This window comes from Procambarus clarkii, chromosome 28, assembly GCF_040958095.1.
Source record: "Procambarus clarkii isolate CNS0578487 chromosome 28, FALCON_Pclarkii_2.0, whole genome shotgun sequence".
Classification (NCBI taxonomy): Eukaryota; Metazoa; Arthropoda; class Malacostraca; order Decapoda; family Cambaridae; genus Procambarus; species Procambarus clarkii.
Genome location: NC_091177.1, coordinates 24,490,387 through 24,509,681, shown reverse-complemented (window position 1 = coordinate 24,509,681; position 19,295 = coordinate 24,490,387). Strand labels below are relative to the sequence as shown.

The 19,295-nt window shown below is 41.5% G+C and overlaps 1 long non-coding RNA gene across 1 annotated transcript in view; it reads right to left on the bottom strand.

Moving 5' to 3' along the window:
- LOC138369534 (uncharacterized) overlaps nt 1–18,309 on the bottom strand; it is a 245,418-nt gene extending 227,109 nt beyond the window's left edge. The window contains exon 1 of the long non-coding RNA XR_011229882.1: nt 18,257–18,309. This is a non-coding gene — a long non-coding RNA (uncharacterized lncRNA). The remainder of the gene's footprint in view (nt 1–18,256) is intronic.
- Nucleotides 18,310–19,295: the final 986 nt, after the last annotated feature.

Genomic DNA, 19,295 nt, shown 5'->3' with positions numbered 1-19,295 from the left:
TCCTCTCTATTAGTCAGCAAGTGCATCTCGCTGCTTCCTGAGAGGTAGCAACTTTCATGGCAATTTCCTGTACTGCAGAGACAACTTCCATGGTCCTTCTAAGTATGTCTGCAAATAAGGGTTGTATTGTAGAAGTTCCTTCTACAGATACAATACCATCTTTCTGAGGGCTGGTTCATGTCTGATATTGGGGATTTTCTTTCAGGCCAGGTCCCATCACCCTCAGCCCCCCCCCTCACCACCCAGGGACCCCCCCCCCTTCTTCCACTCCATCCCAGACCCTCCATGTTTACCTACTCCAGTGGAATCTCCTCCCTTACCTCATTCAGTTCATCCTGCAGGTTGGCTACCTTTTTCCCCCTTACCTTTAGTTCCTCCCTGATTTCTCCCAACATTTGAAAGAGTAAATCCTGAAGCGAGACATCTTCTGTTTCTCCTGTCCACATTCAAGATTCTCAAGGGAATCGACAGGGTTGATAAAGACAGACTATTCAACACAAGGGGAACACGCACTAGGGGACATAGGTGGAAACTGAGTGCCCAAATGAGCCACAGAGATATTAGAAAGAACTTTTTTAGTGTCAGAGTGGTTGACAAATGGAATGCATTAGGAAGTAATGTGGTGGAGGCTGACTCCATACACAGTTTCAAGTGTAGATATGATAGAGCCTAATAGGCTCAGGAACCTGTACACCTGTTGACTGACGGTTGAGAGGCGGGACCAAATAGCCAGAGCTCAACCCCTGCAAGCACAACTAGGTGAGTACACACACACACACACACACACACACACACACACACACACACACACACACACACACACACACACACAAGCACGCTGTGGGAACCGACCTGTGAGATTTATATTTATTTAATTTATATGAATTTATATTTACGTTAATTTATATACTTCGATAGCAATTAGTATAATGATAAGTGGACTGTATTTCTGCAATAATCTCATAATCTCACAAATCGATCCTCTACACATTAGGGGGGTTTATTAAATTTAATTTATATGCAGCCAATCAAACTACAGTATTAACTACACATTATTAAACATTGAAGAAGTTCCTTATCTTATAGTACAGCAAGTCTTCGTCCACCAGGTATAACTAGGTTGTAGACACCACATTTTCCCTCTTTGAGGTAGCTTCCATCACCCTGGTAACTGTTGCACAAAGCATGCTTCCTCATCTAGACCTGACAAAAGGGCGCTAGCTGTAAAGCCAGATTCCTATATATGACAGATATATCAGAGAAACAATGTACATGGAACAATGAAGACCTGGCTTAATTACCTTTAGTTTGAGGCTATCTCGTGCTCTAACCGACCCACCCTATATAATGACATTAATGGCCATAAATGAAAGATACATGGGTTTCGGAAAGAACACTTAACTTGAATTTGTTGACAGCGTGTTGAAAATGGTACACCTTTGGTTTCCATAACACTACGTCCAAGTAAAATTAACAGGAGCCGAATTTGCTCCCTGTGAGCCTCTGGTCTCAGTATAAACAATGGCAATGTCTAACACTCCATACTACTGACGCTACTGGCCGACATTGTCCAGATATGATAGGAGCCGTATTTGCTCCACGCGTCTCGGAGGTGACAACAACAATGGCTGACCCTCCTTCCTCACTGACGCCTGGCTTACATTGTCCAGATGTCAATAAGTGATAGAAGGGTCACATTTACTCTACTTTAATACTGATAATTAAGTTAATTTATATGAGATGTTTTTATGATGGTAAAGTCCAAAGACTAATGTATTTAAGAATAATTCCCAGCAAAATAGCTGGTGAATTATAATAGTATGTGGTGATGATATCCCGTTTTCTATAGACGGTAATTCCACTACAAGTTACGTTTTCTATGGGTAACTTGTTGGTAATACAGCAGCAATTATTATCTGTCTGTATATTATATTAAATGGTGTCGGATTTTCCGACACACGCACCCACACGCATGTACACGCACAAATATACACCCATAACACGTACGCTCACACACACACTCACCCAGAAACACACACACACCCGCAGCTCAACCCCCGCAAGCACAACTAGGTGAGTACACACACACACGCACACACACACACACACACACACACACCTATAAACACACTCACACACACCCATAAACACACACACACACACACATACACACACACACACACACATACAAACACACACACACACACACACACACACACACACACACACACACACACACACACACACACACACACACACACACACACACACACACACACACACACACATACACACACACACACACACACACACACACACACACACACACACACACACACACACACACACATACACACACACACACAAACACACACTCACACACACACTCACACATAATTAAAGAATAATTAGGCTACGACTGGTTGCACACCTGGAGAACATTAGGTATGTGAACAAACATCAACATGGGTTCTGGACAGGTAAATCGTGCCTAACAAACCTTCTGGAATTCTATGATTAAATAACGGGGATAAGACAAGACAGAGATGGTTGGGGAGACTGCATATTTCTGGACTGCCAAAAAGCCTTTGATACAGTACCGCACATGAGACTGCTGTTCAAGCTCGAGAGGCAGGCGGGGGTGGGGGGAAAGGTCCAAGCATGGATAAGGAACTACCTAACAGGAAGGAGCCAAAGAGTTACGGTAAGGGGCGAGAAGTCGGACTGGCGAACAGTAACAAGTGGAGTACCACAAGGATCGGTGCTGGGACCAATTCTATTTCTTGTAAATGTTAACGACATGTTTACAGGCGTAGAGTCCTACATGTCGATGTTTGCGGATGACGCAAAGTTGAGGAGAAGAGTTGTGACAGATGAGGATTGCAGGATCCTCCAAGAGGACCTGAACAGGTTGCAGAGATGGTCAGAGAAATGGCTAATGGAATTCAACACGAGCAAATGTAAAGTTATGGAAATGGGACTAGGAGATAGGAGACCAAAGGGACAGTACAGAATGAAGGGGAACAGCCTACCTGTGACGACGCGCGAAAGAGACCTGGGGGTGGACGTAACACCTAATCTATCTCCTGAGGCACATATAAATAGGATAACGACAGCAGCGTACTCTACACTGGCAAAAGTTAGAACATCATTCAGAAACCTAAGTAAGGAGGCATTTAGGGCGCTTTACACTGCCTACGTGAGGCCAGTCTTAGAGTATGCCGCCTCATCATGGAATCATCATCTGAAGAAGCATATAATGAAACTGGAAAAGGTTCAGAGGTTTGCAACGAGACTCGTCCCAGAGCTACGAGGGATGGGGTATGAGGAGTACCTGAGGGAACTGTGCCTTACGACATTAGAAAGAGGGGACATGGATAGGAACGAGGGGACATGGATAGAAGCTTGAAACTCAGATGAGTCACAGAGATGTTAGGAAATTTTCTTTTAGCGTGAGAATAGTGGGAAAATGGAATGCACTTCAGGAACAGGTTGTGGAAGCAAATACTATTCATAATTTTAAAACCAGGTATGATAGGGAAATGGGACAGGAGTCATTGCTGTAAACAACCGATGCTCGAAAGGCGGGATCCAAGAGTCGATGCTCGATCCTGCAGACACAACTAGGTGAGCACACACACACACACACACACACACACACACACACACACACACACACACACACCTCCCTCCTCTGCATAGAAAACCCCCCTACCCCAAACCCTCCCTGCCCCCACTCAAATGTTCAGCCAAATCTCCCTCCCCCCCACACCCAATCCCCACCCTTCTTCCCCTCCACTCCTCCCGAGTCCTCCCTTCCCCCCTTTCCTTCCCGTCCTCCCTCCCCTTTCACCCCATACCCTCCCTGTCCCTCCCCCTTCACTGGATCCCCCGCCCCTCATCCCAGTATCCTCTGAGACCCTGTTATCCACCTCACAGGTCCTCACACCCATAGAACAGCCTCCCCCACCAGCAGAACACTCACCAAGGAGGCGATTTGAGAAGGGACAGAAGAAAGTCAGCCTCAAAGCGATGTACACTGACATAGATGGAATTACAAATTAAGCAAATGAGCTTGGAGAACGGGTACTAGAGGAAAACCCAGACATAATAGCCCTCACAGAAACAAAGATCACGAAAACGATAACAAACGCAGTGTTCCCACCGGACTATTATGTTATGAGGAAAGAGAGGGAAGGAAGAGGTGGGGGTGGTGTAGCTCTGTTGGTAAGAAAAGGCTGGGATTTTGTGGAGATGGATATTCAGGGCTGTGAAGGTTTCAGTGACTACATAGCAGGTACCGTAACAAATGGAGGGAAAAAAATTATAGTCGTAGTCATATATAATCCACCACCAAATGACAGAAGACCTAGACAGGAATATGATAGAAACAACATGGCCACCATTAACATAATAGAAAGAGCAGCTTCTGTTGCTAGCAGGAATGGATCTGGATTACTAATTATGGGAGACTTCAGCCATGGGAAGATAGATTGGAAGAACAGAGACCCGCATGGAGGACCAGAAACATGGAGAGCTAAGCTGCTGGACGTGGCAACAAGAAACTTTCTAAGCCAGCACATCAAAGAACCAACAAAAATGAGAGAAGATGAACCAGCAATGCTTGATTTGATATTTACCCTAAATGAGTGGGATATAAGGGAAGTTAAGATGGAAGCGCCCTTGGGAATAAGTGACCACAGTGTATTGAACTTTGAGTACCTGGTAGAGCTAGGACTTATCTCCCCCAAAAAAGAACTAGGAATCAAAAGGCTGGCATACCGAAAGGGGAATTATGCACAGATGAGAAGTTTCCTAAGTGAAATACCTTGGGACATAGACCTCAGAGATAAGTCTGTACAGGGTATGATGGACTATGTTACCCAAAAGTGTCAGGAGGCAGTAAACAGGTTCATCCTGGCCCAAAGGGAAAAATCAGAGAAGCAACATAAGAATCCATGGTATAATAGGGCATGTATGGAAGCAAAGAAACTGAACAAAAGGGCGTGGAGGAACTTCCAGAATAACAGAAAACCAGAAAGCAGAGAGAGATACCAGAGAACCAGGAATGAGTACGTCAGGGTGAGAAGAGAAGCAGAGAAAAGTTTGAAAATTATATAGCAAACAAAGCCAAGACCGAACCAAAGCTACTCCACAGACACATCAGAAGGAAAACAACAGTGAAAGAACAGGTATTGAAACTTCGGACAGGCGAGGACAGGTATACAGAGAATGACAGAGAGGTGTGTGAAGAACTCAACAAGAGGTTTCAGGAGGTCTTCACAATAGAACAAGGTGAGGTCACTGTGCTAGGAGAAAGGGAGGTAAACCAGGCAGCCTTGGAAGAGTTCAAAATTACGAGAGAGGAGGTCAAGAGACACCTGCTGGATCTGGATGTTAGAAACGCTGTTGGTCCAGAGGGATCTCACCGTGGATACTGAAAGAGTGTGCAGAGGCACTTTGCTTGCCACTCTCCATAGTGTATAGTAAGTCACTGGAGACGGGAGACCTACCAGAAATATGGAAGACGGCGAATGTGGTCCCAATATACAAAAAGGGCGACAGGCAAGAGGCACTGAACTACAGGCCAGTGTCCTTGACTTTATACCATGCAAGGTGATGGAGAAGATCGTGAGAAAAAACCTGGTAACACACCTGGAGAGAAGGGACTTCGTGACAAATCGCCAACATGGGTTCATGGAGGGTAAATATTGCCTTACAGGCTTGATAGAATTCTACAATCAGGTGACAAAGATTAAGCAAGACAGAGAGGGCTGGGCGGACTGCATTTTCTTGGATTGTCGGAAAGTCTTTGACACAGTACCGCATAAGAGGCTGGTACATAAGCTAGAGAGACAGGCAGGTGTAGCTGGTAAGGTGCTCCAGTAGATAAGGGAGTATCTAAGCAATAGGAAGCAAAGAGTTACGGTGAGGGGTGAGACCTCCGATTGGCGTGAATTCACCAGTGGAGTCCCACAGGGCTCTGTACTCGGTCCTATCTTGTTTCTGATATATGTAAATGATCTCCCGGAGGGTATCGATTCATTTCTCTCAAAGTTTGCGAACGATGCTAAAATTATGAGAAGGATTAAAACAGAAGAGGACAGTTTGATGCTTCAAGAAGACCTAGACAAGCTGAAAAAATGGTCGAACAAATGGTTGTTAGAGTTTAACCCAACCAAATGTAATGTAATGAAGATAGGTGTAGGGAGCAGGAGGCCAAATACAAGGTATCATCTGGGAGAAGAAATTCTTCAAGTGTCAGAGAAGGAAAAAGACTTGGGGGTTGATATCACGCCAGACCTGTCTCCTGCAGCACATATCAAGTGGATAACATCAGCGGCATATGCCAGGCTGGCCACCATACGAACGGCATTCAGAAACTTGTGTAAAGAATCATTCAGAACTTTGTATACCACATATGTCAGGCCAATCCTGGAGTATGCAGCCCCAGCATGGAGTCCATATCTAGTCAAGGATAAGACTAAACTGGAAAAGGTTCAAAGGTTTGCCACCAGACTAGTACCCGAGCTGAGAGGTATGAGCTACGAGGAGAGACTACGGGAATTAAACCTCACTTCGCTGGAAAACAGAGGAGTTAGGGGGGACATGATCACCACATTCAAGATTCTGAAGGGAATTGATAGGGTAGATAAAGACAGTCTATTTAACACAAGGGGAACACGCACAAGGGGACACAGGTGGAAACTGAGTGCCCAAATGAGCCACAGAGATATTAGAAAGAACTTTTTTAGTGTCAGAGTGGATGACAAATTGAATGCATTAGGAAGTGATGCTCAGGAATCTGTACACCTGTTGATTGCCGGTTGAGAGGCTGGACCAAAGAGCCAGATCTCAACCCCTGCAAACACAACTAGGTGAGTACACACCACCACCACCACCACCAAATGACAGAAGACCTAGAGAGGAAGAAGACATCTCAAACGTTGTGGATTGTTGACGAGCTACGCTGCAAGCCTACGATCTTCAGACTCTACGATCCATAAGGTAGTTATATTGCTCGCCCATTTTCCCCATTGTGTTAGGAAAAGTGTTATGGGGTCCCAGATCCGCTCGTGGCCCTCTTACACGCCCTGATCCGCTCGTGGCCCTCTTACACGCCCTGATCCGCTCGTGGCCCTCTTACACACCCTGATCCGCTCGTGGCCCTCTTACACGCCCTGATCCGCTCGTGGCCCTCTTACACGCCCTGATCCGCTCGTGGCCCTCTTACACGCCCTGATCCGCTCGTGGCCCTCTTACACGCCCTGATCCGCTCGTGGCTCTCTTACACGCCCTGATCCGCTCGTGGCCCTCTTACACGCCCTGATCCGCTCGTAGCCCTCTTACACGCCCTGATCCGCTCGTGGCCCTCTTACACGCCCTGATCCGCTCGTGGCCCTCTTACACGCCCTGATCCGCTCGTGGTCCTCGTACACGCCCTGATCCGCTCGTGGCCCTCCTACACGCCCAGATTCGCTCGTGGCCCATCTTACACGTCCTGATCCGCTCGTGGCCCTCTTACACGCCCTGATCCGCTCGTGGCCCTCTTACACGTCCTGATCCGCTCGTGGCCCATCTTACACGTCCTGATCCGCTCGTGGCCCATCTTACACGTCCTGATCCGCTCGTGGCCCATCTTACACGCCCTGATCCGCTCGTGGCCCATCTTTCACGCCCCGCAAGTCTTTTCCCTAAAAATGTCTTGGGTCGAGTCCAAAGATATTACCTTCATTCATTTTTCCTGGAAACACGTCACAGCTGTCGTGTCTCTTATCGAACACACTTGTCATGTCATTTCTCAACTCTCTCATCTCTTCCAAACACTTATTTTAACACTCACAAATCCTAATGGATTTGTTCTCTTATTTTAACGCTTCATCATTGTGATTGCAGGACCATGAGGGGAAGATTATTTTCTAAAAGAGATATTATTAACTCTTTGATAATAATTCGGTCTTTAAATGAATATTCAAAGAGTTAATAATATCTCTTTGAGATAATAATAATCTTCCCCTCATGGTCCTGCAATCGCAATGATGAAGCGTTAAAATAGGAGAACAATTCCATTAGGATTTGTGTGTTAAAATAAGTGTTTGGATATATATATATATATATATATATATATATATATATATATATATATATATATATATATATATATATATATATATATATATATATATATATATATATATATATATATATACATATACATATATATATATATATATAAATATATATATATATATATATATATATATATATATATATATATATATATATATATATGTATATGTATATATATATATAAATAAATATATATATATATATATATATATATATATATATATATATACATATACATATATATATATATATATATATATATAAATATATATATATATATATATATATATATATATATGTATATGTATATATATATAAATAAATATATATATATATATATATATATATATATATATATATATATATATATATATATATATATATATATATATATATATATATATATATGTCGTACCTAGTAGCCAGAACCTAGTAGTTCTGGCTACTAGGTACGACATATATATATATATATATATATATATATATATATATATATATATATATATATATATTTATATATATATACATATACATATATATATATATATATATATATATATATATATATATATATATATATATGTATATATATATATATATATATATATATATATATATATATATATATATATATATATATATATATATATATATATATATAATCGAAAAATAATTCATTCATGAAAACTTGGCTTATTAGGCAAATCGGGCCTTGCATAGTAGGCTGAGAAGTGCGTTCTGGCTACTAGGTACGACATATATATATATATATATATATATATATATATATATATATATATATATATATATATATATATATATATATATATATATATATATATAAATATATATATATATATATATATATATATATATATATATATATATATATATATATATATATATATATATATATATATGTATATATATATATATATATATGTCGTACCTAGTAGCCAGAACGCACTTCTCAGCCTACTATGCAAGGCCCGATTTGCCTAATAAGCCAAGTTTTCATGAATTAATTGTTTTTCGACTACCTAACCTACCTAACCTAACCTAACCTAACTTTTTCTGCTACCTAACCTAACCTAACCTATAAAGATAGGTTAGGTTAGGTTAGGTAGGGTTGGTTAGGTTCGGTCATATATCTACGTTAATTTTAACTCCAATAAAAAAAATTGACCTCATATATAATGAAATGGGTAGCTTTATCATTTCATAAGAAAAAAATTAGAGAAAATATAATAATTCAGGAAAACTTGGCTTATTAGGCAAATCGCGCCTTGCGTAGTAGGCTGAGAAGTGCGTTCTGGCTACTAGGTACGACATATATATATATATATATATATATATATATATATATATATATATATATATATATATATATATATATATATATATATATATATATATATATATAGACACGGGGGGAGTCCATGGGTCTCGTTCTTAACCCCTCCAAGTGCGAAATTATTGCATCCAGTGAAGTAATCATTAGAGCAGTGAAATCAGTTTTACCAGAAGCCTCAGTCGTTAAACCTACCGACAGCACACTACTCGGAGCACCTCTGGGCCACAATGCCATTGCTGCAGTCCTTGACGAAAAGTTTAGAGACCTAAAGAGGATGGAAGAGAGAATTGGTGACTTGGACTCCCACGATGCCCTCTACCTTCTCACAAAGTGCCTTACCTTGCCCAGGCTAACATACTTCTTAAGGTGTGCACCAACTTTTGGCAACCCACTTCTAAATCAATATGATGAGCTCCTCAGGTCAATATTCAGGAAGGCGCTCAACCTAGATTTAGATGACAGTCAGTGGGACCAAGCAACACTACCAGTGAGATTTGGAGGGATAGGCATACGAAAGGCAACTGAGGTAGCACTTCCAGCATTCTTATCCTCATGTACAGCAGCCAACGAATTGGTAGGGCAGATCCTACCAGAGCGTATGAGAGAGACAGCGGGAACTCATGATCAAACGTTCATCGAAGCAGCCAGACAATGGGACACCATTGCACACCCTCAACCCCGACCACAAGTCCCAAAAGACCACAAGCAGGCCCACTGGGATACCCCCATAATGGAAAAGACTGTCACAGCAATGATTGACAACGCTGATGCTGAAAACAAAGCCCGCCTCCTAGCGGTAACAGCACCCCACGCCGGGGATTTTTTATTTGCTGTGCCCAATGCAGCCCTGGGAACTCGCCTCAGTCATGACGCTCTCCGCATTGGAGTTGCCCTTCGCCTTGCCGCCCCCATCCTCACCGAACATAGGTGCATCTGCGGAACTGCGATAGCAGACCAATATGGTTGTCATGGTCTGGTATGTCGTAAATCACAGGGTAAAATTGCAAGACATGAAGAAGTCAACGACATCATCAAGAGGAGCCTCGCCACAGCCCGCTGCCCGGCACAAAGAGAATCACACTTATCCAGACCAAACGACCCTCAGAAGCGCCCTGATGGGATCACCTTGCTACCTTGGAAGGATGGTAAGCAAGTGGTATGGGACTACACGTGCGCTGCCACACTGGCCAATACCTACCTCCACTACAGCACACATGAAAGCAGTGGTGCTGCTTCTTTCAGGGAATCGCAGAAAATTATTAAATACAGAGGTCTAGCACACTGCTACAGCTTTGTTCCGATCGGCTCGGAGACCCTCGGTTCGTGGGGAAAATGTGCATTGAAGTTCCTGAAGGAATTGGGGGACAAATTGATCAGCGCTACAAAAGACCAGAGAGCAAAAAGTTTCTTGTTCCAGCGCCTCAGTGTTGCGATTCAGAGGGGAAATGCCTGTTGCGTCTTGGGCACTAGTCCAACTTCAGAGGAATTCGAAGAAGTGTTTGACTTGCAACAATGATCGAACCCGTCTGTGACATTCATCAATGTTTCCCATTGTTGTGTTTTTCAAGAGATCCATAACTTTTAAGCACCTTTTTGCATTATTATTTTTGTATCAACCCATGTATATCTTGTAACCATCAAATGCATAATAAAGCACAAAAAATAAAAAAGGAAGGGGGTGGTAGGAGAAAATCACACAGAAACTGTATTGAAGGGGATCTAAACATTCCCTCTAATGCATTATGCGTGATTTCCTCCGAGGCTATGGGTCCCCCTTCTTCCAGCTAGAGGTGGTACTCCCTTCCATATTTATATATATATATATATATATATATATATATATATATGTCGTACCTAGTAGCCAGAACGCACTTCTCAGCCTACTATTCAAGGCCCGATTTGCCTAAAAAGCCAAGTTTTCATGAATTATTTATTTTTCGAATACCTAACCTACCTAACCTAACGTTTTCGGCTACCTAACCTAACCTAACCGATAAAGATAGGTTAGGTTAGGTTAGGTAGGGTTGGTTAGGTTCGGTCATATATCTAAATTAATTTTAACTCCAATAAAAAAAAATTGACCTCATACGTAATGAAATGGGTAGCTTTATAATTTCATAAGAAAAAAATTAGAGATAATATACTAATTCATGAAAACTTGGCTTATTAGGCAAATCGGGCCTTGAATAGTAAGCATAGAAGTGCGTTCTGGCTACTAGGTACGACATATATATATATATATATATATATATATATATATATATATATATATATATATATATATATATATATATATATATATATATATATATATATATATATATGTCGTACCTAGTAGCCAGAACGCACTTCTCAGCCTACTATGCAAGGCCCGATTTGCCTAATAAGCCAAGTTTTCATGAATTAATTGTTTTTCGACTACCTAACCTACCTAACCTAACCTAACCTAACTTTTTCGGCTACCTAACCTAACCTAACCTAAAAAGATAGGTTAGGTTAGGTTAGGTAGGGTTGGTTAGGTTCGGTCATATATCTACGTTAATTTTATCTACAATAATTTTTTTTTTACATCATACATAATAAAATGGGTAGCTTTATCATTTCATAAGAAAAAAATTAGAGAAAATATATTAATTCAGGAAAACTTGGCTTATTAGGCAAATCGGGCCTTGCATAGTAGGCTGAGAAGTGCATTCTGGCTACTAGGTACGACATATATATATATATATATATATATATATATATATATATATATATATATGTCGTACCTAGTAGCCAGAATGCACTTCTCAGCCTACTATGCAAGGCCCAATTTGCCTAATAAGCCAAGTTTTCATGAATTAATTGTTTTTCGACTACCTAACCTACCTAACCTAACCTAACCTAACTTTTTTGGCTACCTAACCTAACCTAACCTAACCTATAAAGATAGGTTAGGTTAGGTAAGGTTGGTTAGGTTCGGTCATATATCTACGTCAATTTTAACTCCAATAAAAAAAATTGACCTCATACATAATGAAATGGGTAACTTTACCATTTCATAAGCAAAAAATTAGAGAAAATATATTAATTCATGAAAACTTGGCTTATTAGGCAAATCGGGACTTGCATAATAAGCTGAGTAGTGCGTTCTGGCTATTAGGTACGACATATATATATATATATATATATATATATATATATATATATATGTATGTCGTACCTAGTAGCCACAACGCACTTATCGGCCTACTATGCAATGTCCGATTTGCCTAATAAGCCAAGTTTTCCTGAATTAATATATTTTCTCTAATTTTTTTCTTAGGAAATGATAAATCTACCCATTTCATTATGTATGAGGTCAATTTTTTTTTATTGGAGTTAAAATTAACGTAGATATATAACCAAACCTAACCAACCCTACCTAACCTAACCTAACCTATCTTTACAAGTTAGGTTAGGTTAGGTAGCTGAAAAAGTTAGGTTAGGTTAGGTTAGGTAGGTTAGGTAGTCGAAAAACAATTAATTCATGAAAACTTGGCTTATTAGGCAAATTGGGCCTTGCATAGTAGGCTGGGAAGTGAGTTCTGGCTACTAGGTACGACATATATATATATATATATATGTCGTACCTAGTAGCCAGAATGCACTTTTCAGCCTACTATGCAAGGCCTGATTTGCCTAATAAGCCAAGTTTTCTTGAATTAATATATTTTCTCTAATTTTTTTCTTATGAAATGATAAAGCTACCCATTTCATTATGTATGAGGTCAATTTTTTTTTATTGGAGTTAAAATTAATGTAGATATATGACCAAACCTAACCAACCCTACCTAAACTAACCTAACCTATCTTTATAGGTTAGGTTCGGTTAGGTAGCAGAAAAAGTTAGGTTAGGTTAGGTTAGGTAGGTTAGGTAGTCGAAAAAACATTAATTCATGAAAACTTGGCTTATTAGGCAAATCAGGCCTTGTATTGTAGGCTGAGAAGTTCGTTCTGGCTACTAGGTACGACATATATATATATATATATATATATATATATATATATATATATATATATATATATATATATATATATATATATATATATATATAAATATATATATATTAGTATATTTTAGTAGCAGTCTTTCCTGTAGACATATATTATTAAATATGACCGAAAAAGTAAGATTAATAATTCTAACACGAATTTTCTCAATCTTTCGTACATTTCTTTTCACCGTTGGAGGTAATTCAAAAATCAATTCTCCAAAATTCATTTTTATTTCTTGTCTGACGCGACTCTTGAGCGCGTTTCGCAAAACTTATTACATTTTCAAAGACTTTACAAATACACAACTGAATAGAACTTACATATCTCCGATTTGTTTATATCTACATTTGAGTGAGGTGGATGGGGTGAGGTGGTATTTAATAGGGTATTAATTTCATCAATACAAGACAGAACACGAAACAATGGGTATTGAAATGGAAGTGATTGTAGAAAGTCTATTGGTCCATATTTCTTGATGCTTCTATATTGGAGCGGAGTCTTGAGGTGGGTAGAATATAGTTGTGCATTAATTGGCTGTTGATTGCTGGTGTTGACTTCTTAATGTGCAGTGCCTCGCAAACGTCAAGCCGTCTGCTATCGCTGTATCTATCGATGATTTCTGTGTTGTTTACTAGGATTTCTCTGGCGATGGTTTGGTTGTGGGAAGAGATTATATGTTCCTTAATGGAGCCCTGTTGCTTATGCATCGTTAAACGCCTAGAAAGAGATGTTGTTGTCTTGCCTATATACTGGGTTTTTTGGAGCTTTCAGTCCCCAAGTGGGCATTTGAAGGCATAGACGACGTTGGTCTCTTTTAAAGCGTTATGCTTTGTGTCTGGAGAGTTTCTCATGAGTGGGCTGGCCGTTTTTCTGGTTTTATAGTAAATCGTCAGTTGTATCCTCTGATTTTTGTCTGTAGGGATAACGTTTCTATTAACAATATCTTTCAGGACCCTTTCCTCCGTTTTATGAGCTGTGGAAAAGAAGTTCCTGTAAAATAGTCTAATAGGGGGTATAGGTGTTGTGTTAGTTGTCTCTTCAGAGGTTGCATGGCATTTCACTTTCCTTCTTATGATGTCTTCGACGAAACCATTGGAGAAGCCGTTGTTGACTAGGACCTGCCTTACCCTACAGAGTTCTTCGTCGACTTGCTTCCATTCTGAGCTGTGGCTGAGAGCACGGTCGACATATGCGTTAACAACACTCCTCTTGTGCCTGTCTGGGCAGTCGCTGTTGGCATTTAGGCACATTCCTTTGTTCGTTTCCTTAGTGTAGACTGCAGTGTGGAAACCTCCGCTCTTTTCCATGACTGTTACATCTAGATAGGGCAGCTTCCCATACTTTTCCATCTCGTAAGTGAAACGCAGCACGGAACTCTGCTCAAATGCCTGCTTCAGCTCCTGCAGATGTCTGACATCAGGTACCTGTGTAAAAATGTCGTCAACATCCCTGCAGTATATGGCCGGTTTCAAGTTCATGTCGACTAAGACTTTTTGCTCGATGGTACCCATGTAGAAATTTGCAAACAGGACACCTAGGGGAGAACCCATGGCGACCCCATCTACTTGCTTATACATGTGCCCATCCGGGCTCAAGAAGGGTGCCTCTTTAGTACAAGCTTGGAGTAGTTTCCTCAGAATATTTTCTGGTATGTCAAGAGGAGTACAGGCTGGATCACGATACACTCTGTCGGCTATCATCCCGATTGTCTCGTCCACAGGTACGTTGGTAAACAGCGATTCTACGTCCAACGAGGCTCTTATCCCTGTGGCACGTGTGCCCCGCAGTAAGTCAACAAATTCCTTTGGAGACTTCAGGCTGAAGGCGCAAGGAACATAAGGAGTCAGCAGGCCGTTGAGTCGCTTCGCCAGTCTGTACGTGGGTGTGGGTATCTGGCTAATGATTGGCCGTGGGTTTCCAGGCTTGTGTGTCTTGACATTTCCATACGCATATCCAGGTTTATATTCCCCAGTGATCTTTGGCAGGTGGAGTCCGGATTTCTTGGCGTTCACAGTTTCGATCAGTTTGTTGATCTTTGCTTTTAATTCGGCTGTAGTGTCCTTCGTTACCCTTTGGAACTTAGTTTGGTCAGAGAGTATGAAGAGGAAAGATACGAGGCAATTACAGAAGCACCATACTGTCCCCCAAGCTCAAAGCGGCAGCTAAAAGCCTTCGTGAGAACAAGGAGATAGTTGTCAGGAGAGGTGACAAGTCGCCAATATATGTCATTCTTAAAAAAGACGAATATCTGGCGAAAATGAACCTCATACTCTCTGACCATACTAAGTTCCAAAGGGTAACGAAGGACACTACAGCCGAATTAAAAGCAAAGGTCAACAAACTGATCGAAACTGTGAACGCCAAGAAATCCGGACTCCACCTGCCAAAGATCACTGGGGAATATAAACCTGGATATGCGTATGGAAATGTCAAGACACACAAGCCTGGAAACCCACGGCCAATCATTAGCCAGATACCCACACCCACGTACAGACTGGCGAAGCGACTCAACGGCTTGCTGACTCCTTATGTTCATTGCGCCTTCAGCCTGAAGTCTCCAAAGGAATTTGTTGACTTACTGCGGGGCACACGGGCCACAGGGATAAGAGCCTCGTTGGACGTAGAATCGCTGTTTACCAACGTACCTGTGGACTAGACAATCGGGATGATAGCCGACAGAGTGTATCGTGATCCAGCCTGTACTCCTCTTGACATGCCAGAAAATATTCTGAGGAACTACTCCAAGCTTGTACTAAAGAGGTACACCTTCTTGAGCCCGGATGGGAACATGTATAAGCAAGTAGATTGGGTCGCCATGGGTTCTCCCCTAGGTGTCCTGTTTGCAAACTTCTACATGGGTACCATCGAGCAAAAAGTCTTAGTCGACATGAACTTGAAACCGGCCATATACTGCAGGTATGTTGACGACATTTTTACACAGGTACCTGATGTCAGACATCTGCTGGAGTTGAAGGAGGCATTTGAGCGGAGTTCCGTGCTGCGTTTCACTTACGAGATGGAAAAGGATGAGAAGCTGCCCTTTCTAGATGTAACAGTCATGGAAAAGAGCGGAGGTTTCCACACTGCAGTCTACACTAAGGAAACGAACATAGGAATGTTCCTAAATGCCAACAGCGACTGCCCAGACAGGTACAAGAGGATTGTTGTTAACGCATATGTCGACCGTGCTCTCAGCCACAGCTCAGAATGGAAGCAAGTCGTCGAAGAACTCTGTAGGGTAAGGCAGGTCCTAGTCAACAACGGCTTCTCCAATGGTTTCGTCGAAGACATCATAAGAAGGAAAGTGAAACGCCATGCAACCTCTGAAGAGACAACTAACACAACACCTATACCCCCTATTAGACTATTTTACAGGAACTTCTTTTCCACAGCTCATAAAACGGAAGAAAGGGTCCTGAAAAATATTGCTAATAGAAACGTTATCCCTACAGACAAAAATCAGAGGATACAACTGACGATTTACTATAAAACCAGAAAAACGGCCAGCCTACTCATGAGAAACTCTCCAGACACAAAGCAGAACGCTTTAAAAGAGACCAACGTCGTCTATGCCTTCAAATGCCCACTTGGGGACTGTAAGCTCCAAAAAACCCAGTATATAGGCAAGACAACAACATCTCTTTCTAGGCGTTTAACGATGCATAAGCAACAGGGCTCCATTAAGGAACATATAATCTCTTCCCACAACCAAACCATCGCCAGAGAAATCCTAGTAAACAACACAGAAATCATCGATAGATACAGCGATAGCAGACGGCTTGACGTTTGCGAGGCACTGCACATTAAGAAGTCAACACCAGCAATCAACAGCCAATTAATGCACAACTATATTCTACCCACCTCAAGACTCCGCTCCAATATAGAAGCATCAAGAAATATGGACCAATAGGCTTTCTACAATCACTTCCATTTCAATACCCATTGTTTCGTGTTCTGTCTTGTGTTGATGAAATTAATACCCTATTAAATACCACCTCACCCCATCCACCTCACTCAAATGTAGATATATACAAATCGGAGATATGTAAGTTCTATTCAGTTGTGTATATGTAAAGTCTTTGAAAATGTAATAAGTTTTACGAAACGTGCTCAAGTGTCGCGTCAGACTAGAAATAAAAATGAATTTTGGAGAATTGATTTTTGAATTACCTCCAACAGTGAAAAGAAATGTACGAAAGATTGAGAAAATTCGTGTTAGAATTATTAATCTTACTTTTTCGGTCATATTTAATAATATATATATATATATATATATATATATATATATATATATATATATATATATATATATATATATATATATATATTTATATATATATATATATATATGTATATATATATATATATATATATATATATATATATATATATATATATATATAAATATATATATATATATATATATATATATATATATATATATATATATATATATATATATATATATAATATATATATATATATATATATATATATATATAATATATATATATATATATATATATATATATATATATATATATATAATATATATATATATATATAATATATATATATATATATATATATATATATATATATATATATATATATATATATATATATATAAATATACACATGATATATAATGAACTCATTACAACGTTCATTCTTAATTCTGGTTTAATGTCATGCACATTTATTTCACATTTGCCAAAACATTAACCTGACAACTAACCAACTTGTGTAACTTACGAACACGAGACGACGAGCGTCAGCGGGAGAGTCGTCTAGGGCGTGTTGTTGGCTAGGGATCCCAGAGTGTAATGAGCGGACAGTGAAGGTGCAGCAGGTATTACCCCTCGGTACTGTTGGCCACGCCCCCCTGGCCTCCCCACAGTTGGCCACTCCCCCCTGGCCTCCCAAGAGTTGGCCACGCCCCCTTGGTCTTCCCAGAGTTGGTCACGCCCTCTGTCCTCCCCAGAGTTGGCCACGCCCCTTGGCCTCCTCAGAGTTGGTCACGCCCCCTGGCCTCCTCAGAGTTGGTCACGCCTCCTGTCCTCCCCAGAGGTGGCCACGCCCCCTGGCCTCCTCAGAGTTGGTCACGCCTCCTGTCCTCCCCAGAGGTGGCCACGCCCCCTGTCCTCCCCAGAGTTGGTCACGCCCCCTGGCCTCCTCAGAGTTGGTCACGCCTCCTGTCCTCCCCAGAGTTGGCCACGCCCCCTGGCCTCCTCAGAGTTGGTCACGCCTCCTGTCCTCCCCAGAGGTGGCCACGCCCCCTGTCCTCCCCAGAGTTGGCCACGCCCCCTGGCCTCCTCAGAGTTGGTCACGCCCCCCTGGCCTCCTCAGAGTTGGTCACGCCTCCTGTCCTCCCCAGAGGTGGCCACGCCCCCTGGCCTCCTCAGAGTTGGTCACGCCTCCTGTCCTCCCCAGAGTTGGCCACGCCCCCTGGCCTCCCCAGAGTTGACCACGCCCCCCCCCGGCCTCCCCAGAGTTGGTCACGCCCCCTGGCCTCCCCAGAGTTGGCTACGCCCCCTGGCCTCCCCAGAGTTGGTCACGCCCCCCTGACCTCCCCAGAGTTGGTCACGCCCCCCTGGCCTCCCCAGAGTTGGTCACGCCCCCCTGACCTCCCCAGAGTTGGTCACGCCCCCCAGTCCTCCCCAGAGTTGGCCACGCCCCCTCTCCTCCTCAGAGTTGGTCACGCCCCCATGGCCTCTCCAGAGTTGGCCAACCCCCAGGACTCCCCAGCACAACATTACTCCAGACAGGCTATTCAACCTTTTATGGGGTACTG